The 25,178-nt window shown below is 43.7% G+C and overlaps 2 long non-coding RNA genes across 2 annotated transcripts; one reads left to right on the forward strand and one right to left on the reverse strand.

Moving 5' to 3' along the window:
* Positions 1–25,178, forward strand: LOC122674859. The gene is made up of 4 exons (XR_006335067.1): positions 1–66; positions 18,288–18,292; positions 20,343–20,347; positions 25,165–25,178. It is a non-coding gene; the product is annotated as an uncharacterized LOC122674859 (long non-coding RNA).
* On the reverse strand, positions 4,785–17,149 carry LOC122674857. The gene is made up of 3 exons (XR_006335065.1): positions 17,139–17,149; positions 6,071–6,074; positions 4,785–5,176 (listed from the first exon to the last, which is right to left on the reverse strand). It is a non-coding gene; the product is annotated as an uncharacterized LOC122674857 (long non-coding RNA).

Below are 25,178 nucleotides of genomic sequence, written 5' to 3' on the forward strand. Positions count from 1 at the left end.
AAGTAGAGGTGATACGCCTAACGAGCCTGATGATAGCTGGTTGTCCAGAAAATGAATATTAGTTCAGTTTTAAAAATACCAAAAATATGAGCAAATTATACTGTATTTTTAAAAGTTAGTCTAAAAAGGTACAGCCTTTTAGAAATGGATACAACCTTAACTAGAGAGTAAAACTTGACAACACCATAGTGGGCCTAAAAGCAGCCACCAATTAAGAAAGCATTAAAGCTCAACAATAAAATTACATTAATTTCAATAATAAATAATCAACTCCTAGCCTAATACTGGACTAATCTATTAAAAATAGAAGCAATAATGTTAATATGAGTAACAAGAAGTACCTTCTCCCTGCATGAGTTTAAGTCAGTGCCTGATAATATTCTGACTATTAACAGCAAAATAAGAATAGCCTAACTATAAATAGCTTATTAATCACACTGTTAATCCAACACAGGAATGCACTTAAGGAAAGATTAAAAGAAGTAAAAGGAACTCGGCAAACACTAAACCCCACCTGTTTACCAAAGACATCACCTCCAGCATAACTAGTATTGGAGGCACTGCCAGCCCAGTGACAACTGTTAAACGGCCGCGGTGTCCTGACCGTGCAAAGGTAGCATAATCACTTGTTCTCTAAATAAGGACTTGTATGAATGGCCACACGAGGGTTTTACTGTGTCTTACTTCCAATCAGTGAAATTGACCTTGCCGTGAAGAGGCGGGAATATGCGAATAAGACGAGAAGACCCTATGGAGCTTTAACTACTTAGCCCAAAGAAGCAAACTTAATTACTAAGGAAACAACAACACTCTTTATGGGCTAACAGCTTTGGTTGGGGTGACCTCGGAGAACAAAAAATCCTCTGAGGGATTTTAAAGACTAGACCCACAGGTCAAATCACACAATCGCTTATTGATCCAAAAAAATTGATCAACGGAACAAGTTACCCTAGGGATAACAGCGCAATCCTATTCAAGAGTCCATATTGACAATAGTGTTTACAACCTCGATGTTGGATCAGGACATCCTGATGGCGCAACCGCTATCAAAGTTTCCTTTGTTCAACGATTAAAGTCCCACGTGATCTGAGTTCAGACCGGAGTAATCCAGGTCGGTTTCTATCTATTATGTATTTCTCCCAGTACGAAAGGGCCAGAGAAATAAGGCCAACTTCAAACAAGCGCCTTAAATCAATTAATGACCTTATCTTAATTAATCTCACAAACAAACTTCACCCTAGAAAAGGGTTTTGTTAAGGTGGCAGAGCCCGGTAATTGCGTAAAACTTAAACCTTTATAATCAGAGATTCAAATCTTCTCCTAAACAAAATGTTTATAATTAATGTTTTAATACTAATTATTCCTATTCTCCTAGCCGTAGCATTCCTCACACTAGTAGAACAGAAAGTCCTAGGATATATGCAATTTTGGAAAGGCCCGAAAGTTGTAGGCCCCTACGGCCTACTCCAACCTATTGCAGATGCTATTCAACTTTTTATTAAAGAACCACTACGACCCACCACATCCTCAATTTCAATATTTATTTTAGCCCTAAGCCTAGCCCTAACTATATGAATCCCCCTACCCATGCCATATCCTCTCATCAACATAAACCTAGGAGTTCTATTTATACTAGCAATATCAAGCCTAGCTGTATATTCTGTCCGTTGATCAGGCTGGGCCTCCAATTCTAAATATGCACTAATTGGAGCCTGACAAGCAGTAGCACAAGCAATTTCATATGAAGTAACACTAGCAATTATCCTATTATCTGTTCTCCTAATAAATGGGTCCTTCACACTTTCCACTCTAATTATTACACAAGAACAAGTGTGACTAATTTTTCCAGCATGACCCTTAGCAATAATATGATTCATCTCAACACTAGCAGAAACAAACCGAGCCCCATTTGACCTCACCAAAAGTGAATCAGAACTAGTCTCAGGCTTTAATGTAGAATATGCAGCGGGACCATTCACCCTATTTTTCATGGCAGAATATGCCAACATTATTATAATAAATATCTTCACAACAATTCTATTCCTAGGAGCATTTCATAATCCAATTCTACCAGAACTTTACACAATCAATTTTACTATTAAATCTCTACTGCTAACAATCTCTTTCCTATGAATCCGAGCATCTTATCCTCGATTTCGCTATGACCAACTAATGCATCTATTATGAAAAAATTTTCTTACCTCTAACACTAGCCCTATGGATATGACACGTATCACTACCCATTTTCCTATCAAGCATCCCCCCACAAACATAAGAAATATGTCTGACAAAAGATTTACTTTGATAGAGTAAATAATAGAGGTTTAAGCCCTCTTATTTTTAGAACTATAGGAATTGAACCTACTCCTAAGAATCCAAAACTCTTCATGCTCCCAATTACACCAAATTCTAATAGTAAGGTCAGCTAATTAAGCTATTGGGTCCATACCCCGAAGATGTTGGTTTATATCCTTCCCGTACTAATAAGCCCAATCATCTTTATTCTTATCTTATCAACGATAATACTAGGAACTATCATTGTTATAATCAGCTCCCATTGACTACTGGTTTGAATTGGATTTGAAATAAATATACTCGCTATCATTCCTATTACAATAAAAAAAGCATAACCCATGAGCTACAGAAGCATCAACCAAATATTTTTTAACCCAATCAACAGCCTCAATACTACTAATAATAGCTGTTATTATCAACCTAATATTTTCAGGTCAATGAACTGTAATAAAACTATTTAATCCAATAGCATCAATACTCATAACAATAGCCCTCACCATAAAATTAGGAATAGCCCCATTCCACTTCTGAGTCCCAGAAGTAACACAAGGCATTCCCTTGTCATCAGGCCTAATTCTCCTAACATGACAAAAAATTGCACCCATATCTGTACTCTACCAAATCTTTCCATCCATTAATCTAAACATAATCTTAACCATTTCCATCCTGTCAATTATGATCGGAGGCTGAGGAGGACTAAACCAAACCCAACTATGAAAAATCATAGCTTACTCATCAATCGCCCACATAGGCTGAATAACAGCAGTCTTATCATAATATCCCACTATAACATTACTAAATCTGATCATTTACATGATTATAACTTCCACCATGTTTACACTATTTATAGCCAATTCAACTACCACTACTCTATCATTATCACACACACAAAATAAAATACCCATAATAACAGTCCTAATCCTCGTCACCCTCTTATCAATAGGAGGACTTCCCCCACTATCAGGATTTATGCCAAAATGAATAATTATCCAAGAAATAACAAAGAATAATAGCCTCATCTTACCCACCCTCATAGCAATTACAGCACTACTAAACCTATATTTTTATATACGACTTACATATTCCACCGCACTAACAATATTCCCCTCCACAAATAACATAAAAATAAAATGACAATTTTCTACTACAAAACAAATAACCCTCCTACCTACAATAGTTGTGCTATCTACCATACTGCTACCACTTACACCAATTCTATCAGTACTAGAATAGGAGTTTAGGTTAACCTAGACCAAGAGCCTTCAACGCCCTAAGCAAGTATAATATACTTAACTCCTGATAAGGATTGCAAGACCATATCTTACATCAATTGAATGCAAATCAACCACTTTAATTAAGCTAAATCCTCACTAGATTGGTGGGCTCCACCCACAGGAAACTTTAGTTAACAGCTAAACACCCTAGTCAACTGGCTTCAATCTACTTCTCCCGCCGTGAGGAAAAAAAGGCGGGAGAAGCCCCGGCAGAATTGAAGCCGCTTTTTTGAATTTGCAATTCAACATGTAGTTTCACCACAGGGCTTGGTAAACAGAGGAGTATAAACCTGTCTTTAGATTTACAGTCTAATGCTTCGCTCAGCCATTTTACCTACGTTCATCAACTGCTGATTATTTTCAACTAATCATAAAGACATTGGCACCCTGTATTTAATATTTGGTGCCTGAGCAGGCATCGTAGGAACAGCCCTAAGCCTATTGATTGGTGCTGACCTGGGTCAGCCTGGAACCCTGCTTGGAGACGACCAAATTTATAACATAGTTGTAACCGAACATGCATTCGTAATAATTTTCTTTATAGGAATGCCAATTATAATTGGAGGATTTGGCAATTGACTAGTTCCCCTAATAATTGGTGCCCCAGATATAGCATTTTCTCGGATAAATAATATAAGTTTCTGACTCCTCCCTCCCTCTTTTTTACTACTTCTAGCATCATCTATAGTTGAAGCCGGAGCAGGAACAGGCTGAACTGTATATCCCCCTCTAGCTGGTAATCTAGCACATGCAGGGGCTTCAGTGGATCTAACTATTTTTTCTCTACACCTGGCAGGTGTCTCTTCAATTCTAGGGGCCATTAATTTTATTACAACAATCATTAATATAAAATCCCCTGCTATATCACAATATCAAACCCCTCTGCTCGTGTGATGTGTATTAATTACTGCCATATTACTGCTTCTCTCACTCCTTGTACTAGCAGCCGGAATTACAATACTACTAACAGACCGAAATTTAAATACAACTTTCTTTGACCCAGCAGGAGACGGAGACCCTATTCTGTATCAACACTTATTCTGATTCTTTGGACACCCTGAAGTATATATTCTTATTTTACCCAGGTTTGCTATAATCTCTCACATCGTAACCTATTATTCAGGAAAAAAAGAACCATTTGGGTACATGGGAATAGTCTGGGCTATAATATCAATTGGATTTCTAGGGTTTATTGTATGAGCCCACCACATGCTCACAGTTGGAATAGACGTTGACACACGAGCCTATTTCACATCAGCTACCATAATTATTGCCATCCCAACTGGAGTGAAAGTCTTTAGTTGATTAGCAACACTTCACGGAGGTAACATTAAATGATCACCTGCTATAATATGAGCTCTAGGCTCTGTTTTCCTTTTTACAGTTGGAGGCTTAACTGGAATTGTTCTTGCCAATTGTTCTCTCAATATTGTTCTCCACGACACATACTATGTAGTTGCACATTTCCACTATGTATTATCAATAGGGGTTGTATTTGCTATTAAAGGGGGATTTGTTCACTGATTTCCACTATTCTCAGGATATACCCTTAATAATACATGAGCCAAAATCCATTTTGTAATTATATTTGTAGGTGTAAATATAACCTTTTTCCCACAGCATTTCCTAGGATTGTCTGGTATACCACGATGCTATCCTGACTACCCAGATGTATATACAATGTGAAATACCATCTCATCTATAGGCTCATTTATCTCTTTAACAGCAGTCATACTAATAATCTTTATTATCTGAGAAGCGTTCGCATCTAAACGAGAAGTCCTAACCGTAGAACTGACAACAACAAATTTAGAGTGACTAAATGGGTGCCCTCCACCATATCATACATTTGAAGAACCTACATACATCAACTTAAAATAAGAAAGGAAGGAATCGAACCCCCCATAGCTGGTTTCAAGCCAACATCATAGCCACTATGTCTTTCTCAATTGATGAGGTGTTAGTAAAACATGATATAACTTTGTCAAAGTTAAAATACAGGTGAAAACCCCGTATACCTCATATGGCTTACCCCATACAACTAGGCTTCCAAGATGCAACATCACCTATCATAGAAGAATTATTACATTTTCATGATCATACACTAATAATTGTCTTTCTAATCAGCTCGCTAGTACTCTGCATCATCTCATTAATGCTAACGACAAAACTAACTCACACCAGTACAATAGACGCCCAAGAGGTAGAGACTGTCTGAACTATCTTACCAGCCATTATCCTAATTTTAATTGCCCTCCCATCTTTGCGAATCTTATATATGATAGATGAAATTAACAACCCATCTCTCACAGTAAAAACTATAGGACATCAATGATATTGAAGCTATGAATATACTGACTATGAAGACTTAAGCTTCGATTCCTATATGATTCCAACATCACAATTAAAACCAGGAGAACTATGACTACTAGAAGTAGATAACCGAGTTGTTCTACCAACAGAAATAACAATTCGAATATTAGTTTCTTCTGAAGATGTACTACACTCTTGACCCTTACCTTCTTTAGGGCTAAAAACAGACACAATCCCAGGCCACCTAAACCAACCAACTCTTATGTCAACTCCACCAGGTCTGTACTATGGAAAATGTTCTGAAATCTGTGCATCAAATCACAGCTTCATGCCCATTGTTCTTGAACTAGTCCCACTAAAATATTTTGAAAAATGATCTGCATCAATACTATAAAATCATTAAGATGCTAAAATAGCACTAGCCTTTTAAGCTAGAGACTGAGAGCACAATACTCTCCTTAATGATATGCCACAACTAGATACATCAACATGACTTATGATAATTACATCAACATTTCTAGAACTCTTTATTATTTTTCAATTAAAAATTTCAAAACACAGTTTCCATTTTAACCCAGAACCCACATCAACCAAAATACAAAAACAAAACACCCCATGAGAAACAAAATGAATGAAAATTTATTTGCCTCTTTTATTACCCCATTAATCCTAGGCCTTGCGCTTGCTACCCTCATCGTTATGTTCCCTAGCCTACTGTTTCCAACATCAAATTGTCTAGTAAATAATCGTCTTAGTTCTCTCCAACAGTGAATACTTCAACTTGTATCAAAACAAATAATAGGAATCCATAATGCCAAAGGGCAAACATGAACATTAATACTTATGTCTTTAATTTTTTTTATTGGGTCAACAAATCTCCCAGGTCTATTACCCCACTCATTTCCACCAACCACACAACTATCAATAAACCTGGGTATGGCTCTTCCCCTATGAGCAGGAGCTGTAGTTACGGGCTTCCGCAACAAAACTAAAGCATCACTCGCCCACTTCCTTCCACAAGGAACACCAGCCCCATTGACTCCTATACTGGTCATTATTGAGACTATTAGCCTTTTTATTCAACCAATTGCCTTAGCCGTATGACTAACAGCCACTGTTACTGCAGGACATTTGCTAATTCACCTGATTGGAGGAGCCACACTTGCACTAATAAATATCAGTACCACAATAGCCCTCATTGCATTTATTATTCTAGTACTACTTAAAATTCTTGAGTTTGCAGTAGCTATAATTCAAGCCTACGTATTTACCCTCCCAGTCAGCCTTTACCTACACGACAATACATAATGACACACCAAACCCATGCCTACCATATAGTAAATCCAAGTCCCTGACCCCTAACAGGAGCTCTATCAGCCCTCCTAATAACCTCTGGTTTAATTATATGATTTCACTTCAACTCAACAATCCTACTAACACGCAGCCTAACAACAAATATACTTACAATATATCAATGATGACGAGATATTATCTGAGAAAGTACCTTCCAAGGACACCACACTCCAACTGTCCAAAAAGGTCTCCGCTGTGGAATAATCCTTTTCATTATCTCCGAGGTCTTATTTTTCACTGGATTTTTCTGGGCATTCTATCACTCAAGCCTTGCCCCAACACCCGAATTAGGCGGTTGCTGGCCCCCAACAGGCATTCACCCACATAACCCCTTAGAAGTCCCACTACTTAATACCTCCGTCTTACTAGACTCAGGAGTCTCTATTACTTGACCCCATCATGGCCTTATAGAGAGAAACCGTAACCACATATTACAAGCCCTATTTATTACCATTGCACTAGATGTCTATTTCACACTACTACAAGCCTCAGAATACTATGAAACACCTTTTACTATCTCAGACAGAGTTTATGGCTCAACTTTCTTCATAGCCACAGGCTTCCACGGCCTTCATGTTATTATTGGGTCCACTTTCTTAATTGTCTGCTTTTCTGCCAATTAAAATTCCACTTTACTTCCAGCCACCATTTTGGCTTCGAGGCTGCTGCCTGATACTGACATTTCGTAGACGTAGTATGACTATTCCTCTACGTGTCTATCTATTGATGAGGCTCATATTCTTTTAGTATTAATTAGTACAGCTGACTTCCAATCAGTTAGTTTCGGTATAACCCGAAAAAGAATAATAAACCTAATACTAGCTCTCCTAACCAATTTTACACTAGCCTCACTACTTGTTATTATTGCATTCTGACTTCCTCAATTAAATGTCTACTCAGAAGAAACAAGCCCATATGAATGTGGATTTGACCCCATAGGGTCAGCTCGCCTACCCTTCTTTATAAAATTTTTCCTATTGGCTGTCACAGTTCTTCTTTTTGACCTAGAAATTGCACTCCTTCTACCACTACCATGAGCCTCACAAACAAATAATCTAGGTACAATACTCACCATAGCCCTTTTCTTAATTTTACTATTAGCTGCAAGCCTAGCTTATGAATGAACCCAAAAGGGACTAGAATGAACCGAATATGGTACTTAGTTTAAAATAAAATAAATGATTTTGACTCATTAGACTGTGATTAAATTCATAATTACCAAGTGTCTCTAGTATATATAAATATTATAATAGCATTTATAGTATCCCTTACAAGATTATTAATATATCGATCCCACCTCATGTCCTCCCGCCTATGCCTAGAAGGAATAATATTATCCCTATTTGTAACAGTCACCCTAATGATCCTAAATTCACACTTCACCCTAGCAACCATGATGCCTATTATTTTACTAGTTTTTGCAGCCTGTGAAGCAGCACTAGGATTATCACTACTAGTAATAGTATCAAATACATATGGCACTGATTACGTTCAAAATCTTAACCTACTTCAATGCTAAAATATATTATTCCTACAGTAATACTCATACCCCTGATCTGATTATCAAAAGGCAATATGATCTGAATTATTTCTACAACTCATAGCCTATTAATTATCCTCACAAGCCTTCTCCTTATAAATCAATTTAGTGGTAATAGCCTCAACTTCTCATTAGTGTTTTTTTCTGATTCCCTGTCAACACCACTATTAATTCTAACTATATGGCTTCTTTCCCTAATACTAATAGCAAGTCAACACCACTTATCAAAAGAAAATCTAACCCCCCCAAAAGCATATATTACTATATTAATTCTGCTACAACTATTTCTAATTATGACCTTCACTGCTATAGAACTAATCTTCTTTTATATTCTATTTGAAGCAACACTAGTCCCAACACTCATTATTATTACTCGATGGGGAAATCAAACAGAACACCTAAACGCCGGCCTCTACTTCCTGTTTTATACACTAGTAGGCTCTCTTCCACTACTAGTCGCATTAGTTTATCTCCAAAATATAATTGGATCCCTAAACTTTCTAGTGCTCCAATACTGAGTACAGCCTTTATCCAACTCCTGATCAAATGTTTTCATATGACTAGCATGTATAATAGCCTTCAGAGTAAAACTACTGCTATACGGCCTCCACCTTTGATTGCCTAAAGCCCATGTAGAAGCCCGCATTGCAGGCTCCATGGTCCTTGCAGCAGTCCTACTAAAATTAGGAGGATATGGCATACTACGAATCACAACATTCCTAAATCCACTTACCGAATTTATAGCATATCCCTTTATTATACTATCCCTATGGGGCATAGTTATGACCAGCTCAATCTGTCTCCACCAAACAGATCTTAAATCGTTATTGCATGCTCCTCTGTCAGTCATATAGCACTTGTCATCGCAGCCATCCTCATCCAAACACCTTGAAGCTATGTGGGAGCCACAGCCCTAATAATTGCTCATGGCCTCACCTCATCCATGCTTTTCTGCCTAGCAAACTAACTATGAACGAATCCACAGTCGAACAATAATTCTAGCCCGAGGTCTACAAACCTTCCTTCCACTAAGAGCCACCTGATGACTCTTGGCAAGCCTAACCAACTTAGCTCTCCCCCCAACAATTAACCTGATTGGAGAGCTATTTGTAGTAATATCTACTTTTTGATGATCCAATATTACAATCATTTTAATAGGACTAAATATAATAATTACTGCCTTATATTCTCTTTACATATTAATCACAACACAATGAGGAAATATACTCACCGTATCAATAATATTTCACCCTCCTTTACACGAAAGAATGCCCTCATATCATTAAATATTTTATCCTTATTATCGCTGAACCCAAAGATTATTCTAGGACCCTTGTACTGTAAATGTAGTTTAAAAAAAAAACATTGGATTGTGAACCTAATAATAGAAGCTTATATCTTCCTATTTACTGAAAAAGTATGCAAGAACTGCTAATTCTATGCCCCCATGTATAATAACATGGCTTTTTCAAACTTTTAGAGAATGGCAGTAATCTGTTGGTCCTAGGAACCAAAAAATTGGTGCAACTACAAGTAAAAGTGATAAACCTATTCTCTTCCTTCACATTAGTTACCCTGCTTTTACTAACTATCCCCATCATAACTACACGTTCTGATAACTATAAAACCTCTAACTACATATTCTACGTAAAAACAACTATCTCAAGTGCCTTCATCACTAGTATGATTCCCACAATAATATTCATTCACACAGGTCAAGAAATAATTATCTCAAACTGACACTGACTTACGATCCAAACTGTCAAACTATCACTTAGCTTTAAAAAAGATTATTTCTCAATAATATTTGTGCCAGTAGCTTATTTGTCACATGATCCATTAGAGAGTTTTCAATATGGTATATAAACTTAGATCCCAACATTAACCAATTTTTTAAATACCTCCTCCTATTTCTCATTACCATATTATTCTCGTCACCCCAAATTATCTATTCCAATTATTTATTGGATGAGAAGACGTGGGAATTATATCATTCTTACTTATTGGGTGATGATATGGACGAGCAGATGCACATACAGCGGCCCTGCAAACAATTCTATATAACCGCATCGGTGATATCGGTTTTATCCTAGCAATAGCATGATTCCTCATTAACCTTATGAGTCCTAAAATGGACTTACTGCTTGCCCCATCCACACCCTCTGAAGAAGAAGAAGAAGAAGGAGAAGGAAAAGAATGGTGATTGGAGTGGCGTGGCAGAGGGAATGGGAAGGTCACCTGATGCTGGGGGACATCCGTGCAAAAGAGAGATGAATACTGGCTGATCCGGTTTCTCTGTGCCATGGGAAGGAGGCAAAAGGACAGCAAGGTTGTGAGCACGTGCATCATAAAGCACAAACCTGTAGGGTCCTGGGATGGCATGGGGCAGCAGCAGGTAGGAGGGGTGCAATAGGCTAAGGAAGAAAGTGGGGTCAGGACCGTCTTTTCCTAGTAAGGATCAACGGAATCAACACGTCAGCTATGGGAAACCCGTGGACTATGGAACGCCCGTAGTGCTGGAAGGCAAGCATAAAGGCCAAGACGGGAGAGCAGACAAACATACCTGTCACACACCAAGAAGGAAACCAACAGTCATCCTCTTCCAGGAGGGAAATCTCTTTATACCTTAAGTTATAGTGAGTCTTGAGCCCCTACATTAGAAAGATGACTCTAGAAGTCAACTAGTGTAATTAAAGTAGAAAAAGAGAATGAAAACAAGCAAAAAAAAAAAAATAATAAAATGAACAGAAAGTACAAAAAAAATTAAAAAATGAAAGAAAACGGAAAAAAAAAAAGTAGAAGAAGAAGAAGAAAGAAAGAACAAGACAACTAAGGTTGAAAAGGAGCTGAAGAAATGAATCCAAAGTTTCAGCGAGCCTGTGTCTTTCTGAAGGAGCTCGCATTGGACCATGACCTCCGGCCCTGAAGGGCGAAAAGCATATGTGCTAGAGTCGCGGCATGTTTTGGTGGCAGGACCCTGAACCCTAGAAGAGGAGCTGGTGAGAAACCATAGAAACTGGAGTGGACCTCAGTCAAGGGCAAAGTTGAAGCAAGGGTTTCTTGTTGTCCGGGGAGGGTTGTCCTCAGGCAGGGGACTGGGGTGGGGAGAGCCCTCAAGGGGAGAGGGTAGGTGGGCAGACATGTGTTTCCACAAGCGTGTTAGGATCTGAAGGGCGAGCCCACGGAATTCCTCCCCAGCCCGCATGTGTGTGCTGAACTTGGAAGCCCTGCAGTGACTGTCTAGCAGGCAAGTCTGGAAGGCCAAAGGCCCTTGGAATCATTTGCATCCTGAGCCCTTTGGTGCAGGGCCAGATCGGAAGTGCGTGCGGGGCTTCGTCATGGGGAATTCCCGGAGAAAAGTGTCGGTGGTGGGATGTCCAGAGTGTGAGTGAGCACGCCCTCAGCGGCTCAGCCAATGAGGAGCTTGCGCGTGCGGGGGTGGGGCTGTGGGAAAGCCAGGAAAGGCCCGAGGGGGCGGGGCCCAGGCCCTTTCTCAGAGAAGCACCCTCTGAGGGAAGGAGGCTTCGTAGTGCAGAGGCAGGTAGGAGATGGAAAGACGCGTGGGCCTTGTTTGCAGAGACCCCGGGGGCTGCTTCTGCGCACGGGGGAGGTGCATGTCCGTCTCCCTTCAACGTCTTCCCCGGAGGGCAAGGTTGTCGGCCCAGCGCCGCTGGTGCGGATGCCCTTCGGGAACCCTGTGTCCGTGAGGGGCCATCGCCGGTGGTCGGGCGGCCCCAGCGGGGTGACTTGGCTCCTGGGTCAGCAGGGCTGGCGCCTGGCCACCAAGTCGCCCTGAGTTGGAGGGGGCCGTGGGGGGTCGGGGCTGGGCTTCAGAATCTGGGGAACACCTGCTACGTGAATGCAGCACTGCAGTGTCTGAGCCACACACCGCCCCTGGCCAGCTGGATGGTGTCCCAGCAGCACGCCACCCTCTGTCCGGCCAGCACCTCCTGCACGCTCTGTGCCGTGCGAGCTCACTGGACCCGAGCCCTCCTTCACCCAGGAGAGGTGATCCGGCCCCGCAAGGACCTGCTGCCGGGCTTGCACAGACACCAGCAGGAAGATGCCCACGAGTTTCTGATATTCACTCTGAATGCCATGCAGCAAGGGTGCTTGAGTGCATCCCAGCCGTCGGGCCATCCCTGCGAGGACACCACCCTCATCCGTCAGATCTTCGGCGGGACGTGGAGGTCTCAGATCCAGTGTGTCCACCGCCTCGGAGTCTCGGACACGTTTGCCCCTTATCTGGACATCAGCCTGGATATCACGGCGGCTCAGAGTGTGGAGGAAGCTCTGAGAGAGCTGGTGAAGCCCGAGAAGCTGGACGCTGAAAACGCCTATGACTGTGGCGTTTGTCTCCGGAAGGTGCCTGCCACCAAGAGGTTGACTTTGCACAGCACGTCCCAGCTCCTGGTGCTGGTGCTGAAGCGGTTGACACAGGTGAGCGGGGCCAAAAGGGCTCAGGAAGTGCGCTATCCCCAGTGCCTCGGCCTGCAGCCCTACACGTCTGAGCGGAAGGCAGGGCCACTGGGCTACGTGCTCTATGCCGTGCTGGTGCACTCCGAGTGGAGCTGTGAGCGAGGACACTACTTTTCGTACGTGCGAGCGGGCAACAGCCAGTGGTATAAGATGGACGATGCCAAGGTGAGCGCCTGTGACGAGAGTGCTGCCCTGAGCCAGAGCGCCTACGTGCTCTTCTACTCCCGGGAGGGTGCGTGGCAAGGGGGTGCTGGGGGAGGGGCAGCGGCCCCCCTCACGGCTGACCCCACACACCCCGGGGAGCCTGACCCCGCCGGCCCCGGGGAGCCTGCGGGAGTCGCCAGCCGCAGAGCTCCTGGGTCGCAGGTGTCCACGGGGGACACAGAGGTCGAAGGAATCAGCTTAGAGCAGTGGAGACGCCTCCAAGAGCAGAAGCGGCCGAAGCCGACCTTCGACCTCCGGAAGTCCCAGTCAGCCCTGCCTGCCGGCGCAGTCGTGATTCACCAGTCCAACCACGGAGGAGGGAGACACGGCAAGCTGCCTGAACAGGAGCACGACCGGCTTGGCCGTCCCAGCACTGACAGCCCGCCTCCGGGCCTCACGAGCATTGGCAACGGCCCTTGTGCCAGCGGGAGGGCCCGAGCGACCAAGAGGAAGAACAAGAAGCCGCGGCCATCTCTGAGGCTGTGGCGGTAGGTAGGCTCTGAGGCACATGCGTGAAGACGCCCAGGCACACTCTGCGTGCGGCACGCCCTGTGTGACCCACCAAGCGTTCCCGGCGAGGAGCGAGTTCCTGTGGGCGGTGTGGCTGGTGCAGCCTCCTGGAAAAAGGCGGGGCCTGCAGTGTGCCCGGGGCCACGGTGTTCACCTGGATCGTGCTGAGCGACTGAACTCTCAAGGGCTGGCTCTGCTGGGAAGTTCCTGGAGAGCATGGGGTGCGTGACCGGGTCTGAGCACGATCCGAGGGCCTTGCACTTCTGCGGGGGTGGGAGAGTCCTCTCTGGATGGGACTTTGGGTGTGGCTTTGCCTTTCTTTCCCCGTCTGCATTCTCTGGCCGCACCGCTGGCCTCTGGTCAGTGACGCGGCAGGGAAACGCCTCCCAGAATGCCCACAGCCAGCGGAGCAAGGAGATGATCTCCTGAGCCCTGCGGGGGGCAACGAGGAGCGGGTGCTGGTCCGTGAATTGTCTCCTTCTGGACTGTCAGGCTCTTGAAAACGCCCCACACGTCGAGCAGGGTCCAGGGAGAAGATGGGCGACCAGGCTCTATGGGTGGCATGTCCTTGGGAGGCGTAGTGCTACTTGGGAAGTGGACCTCCGGCAGGAATGACGCAGGGATGTGCTTGTCACCAGTGGGACGCTCCTGCGCACAGCTACCTGGGCCTCCATTTCCAGCGCAAGGAGTCTGCTGCAGAACCTCCAAGTGCTAAACGGGAGAAGCGATTCACCGTGCCACGAGCACCACCACCTGCATCACCGGCACCAACATGATGGCCAAGGGGAGAAAGGTGACCCAATGAGTCCCAAAGAAACTTCTCCACCAGCATGGCACAGGTGCCTAAGTGGAGATGGTCATTCAACCGTTCCTTTCTGAAAGCAAAGGTCCTCCCTGCACTGAGGAAAGACCCAAGCCTGCCCTAGATTTTGATAGCAAGACAACTGGACGTCCGACTCGGCCCATGCTCTCCGTCAGTCAGTTGTCTCATCCCGCTTGGCCCCGGACAAACACCGCTAGACACGGTGAGACACGGCCGGCCTCCAAAGTGTCTGGGGCAGTGGGGAAACTGTCCTCTCCTAGCTGCTTTCCTAACTGCCTCGTGATCCTGCGACCTGGTGGAGGGGCGCCTGAGGACCCTTATCAATCACCTCTTGTGGTTTATTTCTTGCTCTTTGTTGCTGGCTTCAATCCCAAAACCCTCTATCAAACGGTGGACTGGGAATTTGCGACTTAGCATCTCAGACCTAGAGGGCCAACTGTGGCTCCTGACCCCGTTAGTCGGCTTGGCAAGAAGCAGAGAACGTTCCGTTTGCTTCTCTGCCCCACACGGTTACCTACACCGCACCGTGCCCTCCGCACATAGAGAGGAGAAAGAATGATGAGCAGTATCTTCCCCCAAGAACACGAACAAGCGAACCCTGGACGAGGAATTGGAGCCACCCACAGCCCGCCCTCATCATCACCAACCACCCACCTTGCTCCGCCCCATGGCCTCAAATGGACTTACTGCTTGCCCCATCCACACCCGAAGAAGGAGAAGGACAAGGAGAAGGAAAGAACGCTGATTGGAATGGTGTGGCAGAGGGAATGGGAAAGTCGCCTTATGCTGGGTGACATCCTTGCGAAAGAGAGAAAAATACTAGCTGAACTGGCCTTTCTGTGCCATGGGAAGGAGGCAAAAGGACAGCAAGGTTGTGAGCACATGCGTCGTAAGGCACAAAGTGGTAGGGTCCTGGGATGGGATGGGGCAGCGGGAGGTGGGAGGGGTGCTATAGGCTAAGGAAGAAAGTGGGGTCATGGCCGCCTTTTCCTAGTAAGGATCAACGGAATCAACACATCAGCTATGGGAAACCCGTGGACTGTGGAACCCCATAGTGCTGGAAGGCAAGCATAATCTCCAAGATGCCCATGAAATTCCTCCCCAGCTTGCCCGCATGTGTGTGCTGAACTTGGAAGCACTGCAGTTTCTGTCTAGTTTCTCTCTATAGTCTTGGGACAGGCAGCTGGCATCTCAGCCCCTGCACTCCTCTGCTCCACTAACACCCAGAGCCCCTGCAGGCAATCAGAACTCTGACTCTGCAGGCCTGGGATCCCTATGTCCACAGTCTCTTCCTTCACATCAGGAGCCTGTAGCAATTCACTTGGTTTGCCCATCATCCATGCCCAGAGCTGCTGGCTCTAACATACGCCTGTGTAGTCCTTCTCTCCATAAGCTTTGAGCTGATATCCCAAGGGAAGACCATTCCCCTCACAAAGCAGGGATGAACCATGGGAACAACTTCAAATTTGCACCTGGACCCATTATACAAACTCTGTGTGCACACTCAACTCCCAAAGACACTACCCTTTTCACTGTGCTCTCTGCATGGCATGGACATTGCTTACTTGAAGAATCCAGGCTCACTTATGTGGCAGGAAGAAATACGAAGTACACGCACATACGCACGCGCGCACACACACGTACAAACATACCCCAGGAGCTAATCTGTACTCCTGCTAAGGCTGGCAATGGTGGGAGCAGAAAAGAGATCATTGTTGCTATTTCTTGGGTCTTCTGAGTTGACAGACCTTGGTCGTTTTACTGATTTCACCCTGGGGGAGTGCGGGCTTGGAGCTCCCTAGTCTGTAGTTTGCTGTCCAGCGCCCTGCACTCTATTTGGTCCACTCTACCCTTTCTCCCCAATACACAGTCACCATTAAGAAGTAAGAATCTGCACATATTGCATTGAATTTTCAAATTTGAACAAAGTTTAAGAACACAGAGAGAAATTGAATTATTGTGAAGAAGATAGTGAGAAAATTTTGTTTATCTTTTTTGTAGCTTCCAAAATGTTCAAGTATAGTCTATAAAAGCTTAATATTTTTTTTTAAATTAAGAAAATTAAATAACCCCTTATTACTCCTTCTTGCCCATGAACACCTCTGTCCCAGCTTCTGTCACACTGAGCTCACCCGACAGCATGCCTGTTCCCCTGGTTTGGAGACTTCTTTCACACTCATCATTGTCATCTATGCTCACCACATACCTGAGGCCATGGTAGCCCTTCACATGGCAAATCAGGGGATTTTCCCCCAGTGAGCCTGAGGGATGCATTTTTTTTTTTTTCTTTTAATAGAAACTTCTCCCATCTGTCCTCTCAAGTCACAGCCTTTATGGATGCTGTAACAAGTGGATGTGAATGATAGAAAGAGGCTGTTTCCATAACAGTCCCTGAGCTGCCATACACCTAACAGAGTGGTAGATGGTACTGGCACTAATATTTCCTGGGTGGTGTTAGAAGATCCAGGCTGAAAGGAGAAGCTGAACAATTTGGCAAGACACAGATCAAACCAGGAATGACAGCAAGTCCCTCTCATTGTTTCAATGTCAAGACTCAGCCACCACCGTCCTCCTCAGCATCCTTATGCAGGACAGTTGAAATACTGACCAGATAAAGCTGAGGAGGCAGAAAACAGTCATGAGAGCCAAGCCTCCAGAGCCCTGCTAGATACCCCAGGCATTAGTCCCCAACCACTCACCTGGCGGGGGGAACCCTCCTTCCAAACCGCAGAAATATGGTGACCCCTCCTCTCTCTGGGGTCAAAACACTATGGGCTACTCCCCACATAAACAAGGTAGTAATGTTTCCATTTTACACAGAAAAAAATGAACGTCATGAGCTGTTATATTCTGATTAGACCTATTTGTTCAGAGTTATTTAATTAATATTCAATTTCTAGGATTTACATCAAATCCCAGGAAACCCTCAGAATGATCACTTGGGGAATCTTGACTCCACAGAACAAACACCAGTCTCAAACATTTCCATAACTAATTCTTGATCAAATGCATCCAACTTTGTTCTCCAATACCCACCGAAGTGGTTTAGAGTCCCCCGTCCTTCCTGCTGTGCCCTCCCCTGACCCTCTGGATGCAACTGCCTTCAGTCATCTTGACTCCCCCCAGTATGGGAATCCGGCAACTTTGGAACCTTAACCTTAGTTCCGTCATCCATGGCCTCAGATATGTGGCCAAGCCACTGTGAATCTTTTCACTGGCGGGTGAAACAATCTAAGGAGTCATGTCTTGGTGGAAGATCAAGCACGCTGGTGCACAGAAAAGCTCGTAAATCCCCTTGCACAGGAAAGAAGCAGAAGTATGTACATCATAAGTCCCCCACAGAGCAGACATGCTCATCAAATACAGAGGAAGTTTAATTTGGGGTGAAATTTAGTTGACACCTTCAGAGACATTGGTGAAATACTACATAGATTTCTGCCTTACTAAATATTATTGGCAGAAACAGTCTTCATTTCATAAATTTTGTACAGGAGAGTATTTGTCTTTAAGGAAAAAAATTAAACTAATTACATTCTTCTGAACAAATTTATGTGCCCACTCAAAGCATATTCTGACATTTACTTGATGCTCTCCATTTCACCCTGCTCATCTCCAGGTTTCCCGTTTTCCCAGAAGGGTGTGCTTCCTCTGAGTACAAGTGCCACCTACTCTCTTGTCTTCATAAGATAGCTCAGGCCTGAACCATAAGTTCAGCCCTTGAAATAAACACCTCAGATGATCTGATGGCCACAGGAGAATGAGAAGCTGTCGCTAATGTGGTGAGAACTTGGGTTCCCTCCCCAACTAATCTTCTGCCAAGTCTCCCCCTGGCTGAGCGTTATCATCCTAAATGATGTCTGTGGGCAGGAGCTGATGTGAAAGAAAAGAGGGTGTCCAGAGGCCCAGCACCGCCCCATCCTCTCCCCCAGCAGCTCTAATTCTGGGCCTGGCTTCTTTTTTTGTTTGTTTTACCATGAGTACTGTTTCCAGCCATCCTAGGACTTCCTTTAGAGTAGTTCTTGAAAGGTTCCCCAACCACCATTGGCCTCACTTGTCACTGCTATACTTCCCTTCTGAAACTAAATTCAGTTCTTTCAGAAAGATTGAGTCCAGGGACTTCCCTGGTGGTGCAGTGGTTAAGAATCCACCGGCCAATGCAGGGGACACAGGTTTGATCTCTGAACTGGGAAGATCCCACACGCCACAGAGCAACAAAGCCTGTGCACCCCGACTGCAAGGTCCAGCCTCAGCAGGATCCAGGGGGTACCCTCGGGATGAATGGCATGGGTGAGAGAAGACACATGAGACCAGCCTTGATAGGGCCAAGTCTGCGAGGGGGAGAGAGAGAGAGACCAGACGGGGGTTACAGCCGAGTCTGGCAGGGCCTGGCAATCTTTATTTTTTACCGTGGCTTTTATACCCTAAGTTAGTACATCTCTAAGGGGAAGGTAGTTTAACATTACATCAGCTTGTTCTTCATGAAACCAGGGTGTTTTCTGCATACTTCTTTGTTTCTGAGGGTCTTGTACATTATCTTCTGGCCTTGGGGCCCATTAACATTTTATGCAGGTCAGGTGAATGTAAACCTATTTTCCATTTCTGTGGTGACCTTAACTGAAAGGTAGCAGTCTCATAGGGCAGCAGGACAGAATAGAAGTATAACCTTGTTAACATAAAAATTAATCCTTCTGCAGAAGTTGTCAGCTGAGTTTATCTAAGAAGTTTACCCCACACTGACTCTGTGACTTTGGTGAGGCAGGCAGCCTCTGCCTAGCACTCCTGGGTGACAATTAACAACCATCTCATTGTTACCACACTAGGGCTAAGCTCTTATTTTTCTACATCTGTAACTATATTAACAATGGTTTGTATAACACAACCTTAGCACCTTAAGAGCAAAACACAGCAAGCAAATGTTAACCCAATAGCCACTTTTAGAATGATTTTTCTTGTGTTTTCTAATAGGGCTTCCTCACCCCCCGAAGGGCTCTATGTCTATTAGGGCCTTTGTATGATCAGGTTCTTTATGTTACTTTGTGATTAGGGTATTATAAGCAATCATGCAGATTAGTACCAAGGACATAAATGCATTTGCCATACAAACTGAAATGCCAGCAAAGGAGTTTAAATTAAAACACTCCTTTCACCGTGGATAATCTCATAAAATACCACCACCCAGGAAACTTATTGATTAAAGTTTTAAATCAATTCTTATTTAGGAAGAGATTGGGGAAGGCCTTCTGCCTGTGTCACAGAAATTAGGGAGTAGTCTATTGAAGCAAGCATCAGAAAGACAGATATCATCTTTAAGGTGAATGCCGGGGGCAGCTTTTCGGAATCCCTGAAAACCTGATCTGCCTTGCCTGTCAGGTTTTCTCCCTCATGGCCTTGTCATGGGTGGGATCACATGTGCCGGCTCCCGGCACCCGACTACTGAAGTGTGCACACCCTGGAGCAGGCGCTCCACACCCAGAGAAGCCACCACAGAGAGAAGCCGGGCACCGCAGTGAAGAGGCGCCTCTGCAGGCCATGAAGGCCACACTGCCGAAAGCTGGTGTGCAGCAGTGACGGCCCAGAGCACCCAAAAGAAATTAACTAGTTAAATTTTTAAAAGACTGAGTCCAGAAAAAAAAAAAAAAATTAATGACATTTCATTTCTCTTTATTTTCATTCTTCTGCTGACATTCTGTTCTTGATTCTGTTAGATATTTAGAATGCTTACAAAACTCCAGGTCACAGAAAAGGAGGAATTCCCAGTTAGAGTTCAGCGTCTCAGGGAACAGGTACACATCTCTTCTGCTGAACAGTCCAAGGAGATGTGAGGGTAGCAATGAACCAAAACCATCAGCAAACCCCAAGAGGAGAGCAGCCCATGGAGCCCAGAGCAGCTGTCTGCAGGCTCACCCCAGGGGCAGCAGAGGGCCCGCAGACTGGCTGGGCTTCCTGAGCCCCAGACAGTGGGGAAGGCTGTGGTCTTTCAGTGATGGTTCAGACTCCCCACCAGGAAAACCAGGCCTGACCTCAGCATCTCTGACTCAGTACATACCTTCAGGACCCACCCCAAGTCTGCCCTCTCCTCCTCTCTCTCAGGCAGAACGAATCGACTGCAGGCAGTGCGGGCTAGGCCACTGATCATCCTGGGTGCTAAGGCCAGGGATGGGCACATACCTCACCACTTGTGATTCTCAGGATCATAAGAACTTGCCTACTTCCTCATTCAGGGTGAGGAACAGCAGTGGCTGTGACAGGCAGGACTTCCCAGTAAGGCAGAGGGACAGGCTGAGTCAAGGAGAAATGACAGGAGGCTGTCTGTGAGGGAATCTGACCAGGGCGGCGTGGCCAGCCCCTCTATTCAGGGGCAGGCTGACGCCCTTGTCACCAGAAGCAAACACAAATCAGCCAGGGTCCCAGGGCTGTGACTCACAGCAGGTAATGACTCCAGGTTCTTCGTCCTTGTACCAGGCGGGCACTTGTGAATTGGGGATTGCCACGGAGAGCCAAGCCAGGTGGACGGTCAGTCCATGGAGCCTGCAGACCTTGACACCCACTGGGGGGAACACAGAGAGAAGGGCTGACAGGTCACCAACTCTCACTGAGGGGAGGCGGCAGGAAGCTTGGCCTGAGTCTCATTCCTAGGACCTACCTACAAGGTTAAAGACTGACCTGACCATTACTAGATTATTCTTAACAGAAGCCCAGCGTTCCTACTATACCCAGTTTCTAATGGGCCAAGGTGAAGATGGAAGAAAATGTTGGCATCATTCCTTTTTGGATTCATTGATAAATTCATCCAATATTTACTGGACATTTTTATCACTAGTGATAAAGATCAAAATCTGTCTTTGAGAAGCTCATTCTCTGCTGGTAATACAGACAGTAACCCCCATCCAGGGCAGTGGAGAGTCCACTCGCCCCGCCCAGGAGTCTGGAAGCCCTGACAGTCTCATAGTGGAGGGGAGGTTCAGGCGAGTCTTTAAAAGTGAGACTTTTTTTTACCCGGAGGCGGAGGCAGCTAGTGTGAAGAACAAGAACATTTGTGAAAATGAACCTCATTTCCCCTCTTCTCCTCTCAGGTGCTCAGACCACATGGGACCCTGTGCATTTCCTTGAAATCTCCAAGCACTCTCCAGGCACAGAGCATTTCCCTTTTCTCTGTGATTCCCCTGAAACACACTTCTCTTCCAGGGATAGATAGCTCACTCCTTCACTGGCTTCAGGCCTTTACTGAAATGCTTCCTCCTTCGGGAGAGTTTCCACACCACACATGGAAAACATCAGCTCTATCTTCCTCTGTCTACTGTCCTGCTCTCTCGCTCTCTCTCTCATTTTTTGTATCTCTGACAGCCTCTAGGGATGGGGCTGTGGGTGGAAGGAGATGTGGGGAGAGGGTAGGGTGGTATCTTCTCCCCACAGGCTTTGCTGGAAAATAAACTGTTTTTCTTCAGAGACAAGGCATGAATATAAACTGCAGGTAAATTGAAACTTAAATTGAAGATATTAATAAATTGAACAATAAATGTGAAAGCAAAAAACATGAAACCTTTTGGAGCATACATAACAGAATGCTATTATGATGTGTGGGGGATGAAGAACTTCTTTAAAAAGCCAAACAAACTGGTGAGCAAAAGATGGATAAATATGACCATGTTACAAGTAACAACTGCTGCTCATCAAAAGATATCATAAAATGAGGAAAACAAAAACCAGGGAGTGGAAAGTGACATGTGCAACAAGTGTAAAGACCTTTCACCAATAAACATTTCTAAAAAGTAGAAGTCAAAAACACATTAACAGGCATTGCATGGAAGGTGAAACATGGAAGTCCAATGAACATTTAAAATGTGATCAATTTCATTTGTGATAAATTAAATACTAATTAAAATTGCAACCAAACACCATCTCACAGCTCACAGTTGAGCAAACATTTATGAGTGACTATGAAAAAGCTGGCTCAGATGTGGAGCAGAAGAAGTTGTCATTCATTGTCAATCAGAATGTCAACTGTAGTGACATAGCATAGCTGGACAAGTGAACACCCTCAGTTTCATTAATTCCCATCCATCTCATAAAGTAGATACATGTGAACCATATTCTTAACAGCAGAGAGCTGTAAACAATTCCAATATCCAGCAACAATAGAATGGATAGATTTTGGTACATTTAAAGTATGGGCTACTATAGAGCAGTAAAAGTAATTCAATAGCTTGCATATGAATGAGTGAACCTCAGAAACCGATACCACACACAAAAGAAATATTATGTCACAAAAGGATAATCACTGTGATTCTACTTACATAAAGGGCCAAAAGAGGAAAAGCCTGTGTACTGTTTAGGAACTCATGTGCATTTGCAAATCTCAAATTAAAGGCAGGGAGTGTCATAGAATTGAGATATACAGAAAAATTAGAATCTTTTTTAATGAGAGTGGGTGTTGAGAACATGAGAATCTGCTTCACTATTATTCTGCAAATTATGTACTTTTATTACCTACAAGGCTTTCTTTGTATAATCTATTCCTCAGTAAGATTTATGCCACACATCAAAATAAATTCCAAGTGGCATTTAATATAAAATTTGATAGCATTAACCTTAAGAATAAAGTATAAATATGTATGCAATCTTGAGATGGGGAAGACCTTGATAATAAAATATAAATATATATGCAAGCTTGAGATAGGGAAGATCTTGATTAACTCTGATGGACTGGGTTTTGTCCCCCCAGGTAGATGTGTTGGAGTTCTAACCTGCAGAGACTCAGAATGTGACTGTATTTGCAGACAGAGTTTTTAAAGAGATAAATAAATTGAGGCCTTTAAGTTGTGCCCTAATCCAATATGACTCTTGTCCCTATAAGAAAAGGAAGTTGAACACAGAAAGAAACCCCAGGGATGGGTGTACACAGAGGAAGGATGAAGTGAGGACGCAGAGGAAGTGGTTGTCTGCAAGTCAAGAAGCAAGTCCTCAGGAGAATCAACCCCAACCACACTATGATCTTGGATGTCCAGCCTCTGGAGCTGTAAGAAAGCAAATGTCTGCCATTCAAGCTTCTGGGGATATGCTACTTGGTCATGGCAGCCCCAGAAAACTAACATATAAGCATTACATTGAATGCCAAACTACATAGAAAAGTCTTCATGGGTTTTACTACAACCTTGCTAAACTCTTACATGTCAAAAAATAAAAGGAAAATTACAAATTCAAAACTATAATACATTTGACAAAAGCTTGACATTACCAATACATAGCTCCTACAAGTATGTAATAAAACAAGTAATCTAGCAAAAAGTTTGGCAAGACCCATAAGCTGAAATGTTCATATAAAGAAATACAAATGTTTGTTAAAAAACAGAAAAAAAAAGTCAACTTCCTTCAACAAGTTAAGGTTGAGATATTATTTTGTATTCCATTAAGAGAAAAGAGCCTCATAAAATAATAGCATACAGATTTAACAAAGATTGTAGCTATCATCCTCAGCAGATCTAAGTATTCAATATTCCTTCTTGTTTCGTCCTTTGACATTACATATAGATCAAAGAGCTGTAAAAATGATTTATGTTTGGCATGGAAATTTTAAGCCTCACTTCTGGGGATTTATACCAAGTAATTAGGTAAATATTTTGACTATTAGAATACATACTCTAAAATGAGAAATAATCTTTATTCTCAACATAAGGATTTTGTTAAACAAAGTATAGCAACTTTCACACCATGGGAATGTTTAAATTGGAAAGGACATAAATCAAAATATGAAGCAAGATCATCTTTGATGGATTTTTCTGAGCTGTATGCAGGTAAATTTAAATGTCGTCTTTCATAATTACCAATATTTTTCAAAGTTTGCTATGATAAAATATAGATTGCTTTGATAATAATGTGGTGGTGGTTTAGTCGCTAAGTTGTGTCTGACTCTTTGTGAACCCAGGGACTGTAGCCCTCCAGGCTCCTCTGTCCATGGATATCCCAGGCAAGAACACTGGAGTGGGTTGCCATCTCCTTCTGCAGGGGATCTTCCTGACTCAGGGATGGAACCCATATCTCCTGCACTGCAGGCAGATTTATTACAGCTGAGCCTCCAGGGAAGCCCAAGAAGTCTATAAAGTCACTTCAAAAGCAACATGAAAGCAACTGCTGAGGGGTCTGAGTAGACTGGGAAGTGGACCTCCCGTGGGTCTGAGGCCAGGACAGGGCCATCTGCATCTGAACCGTGGTCACTCTCACTTGCTCTGCAATGTTGGCTGGGTTTCTGAAAGTACTGAAGTCTGAGTTTCATCAGCTGCCTCAGAACCTTGTTTCTGGAATTCAAAGGGCTCAGTGTGGGCACAGAGAAAGGCTGCTTCTCACCAACTCCTCCAACCTTGTACAGTGAGAAGTAGATTTTTAAAGTTGA

The sequence above is a fragment of the Cervus elaphus genome, chromosome 18, assembly GCF_910594005.1.
Source record: "Cervus elaphus chromosome 18, mCerEla1.1, whole genome shotgun sequence".
NCBI lineage: Eukaryota > Metazoa > Chordata > Mammalia > Artiodactyla > Cervidae > Cervus > Cervus elaphus.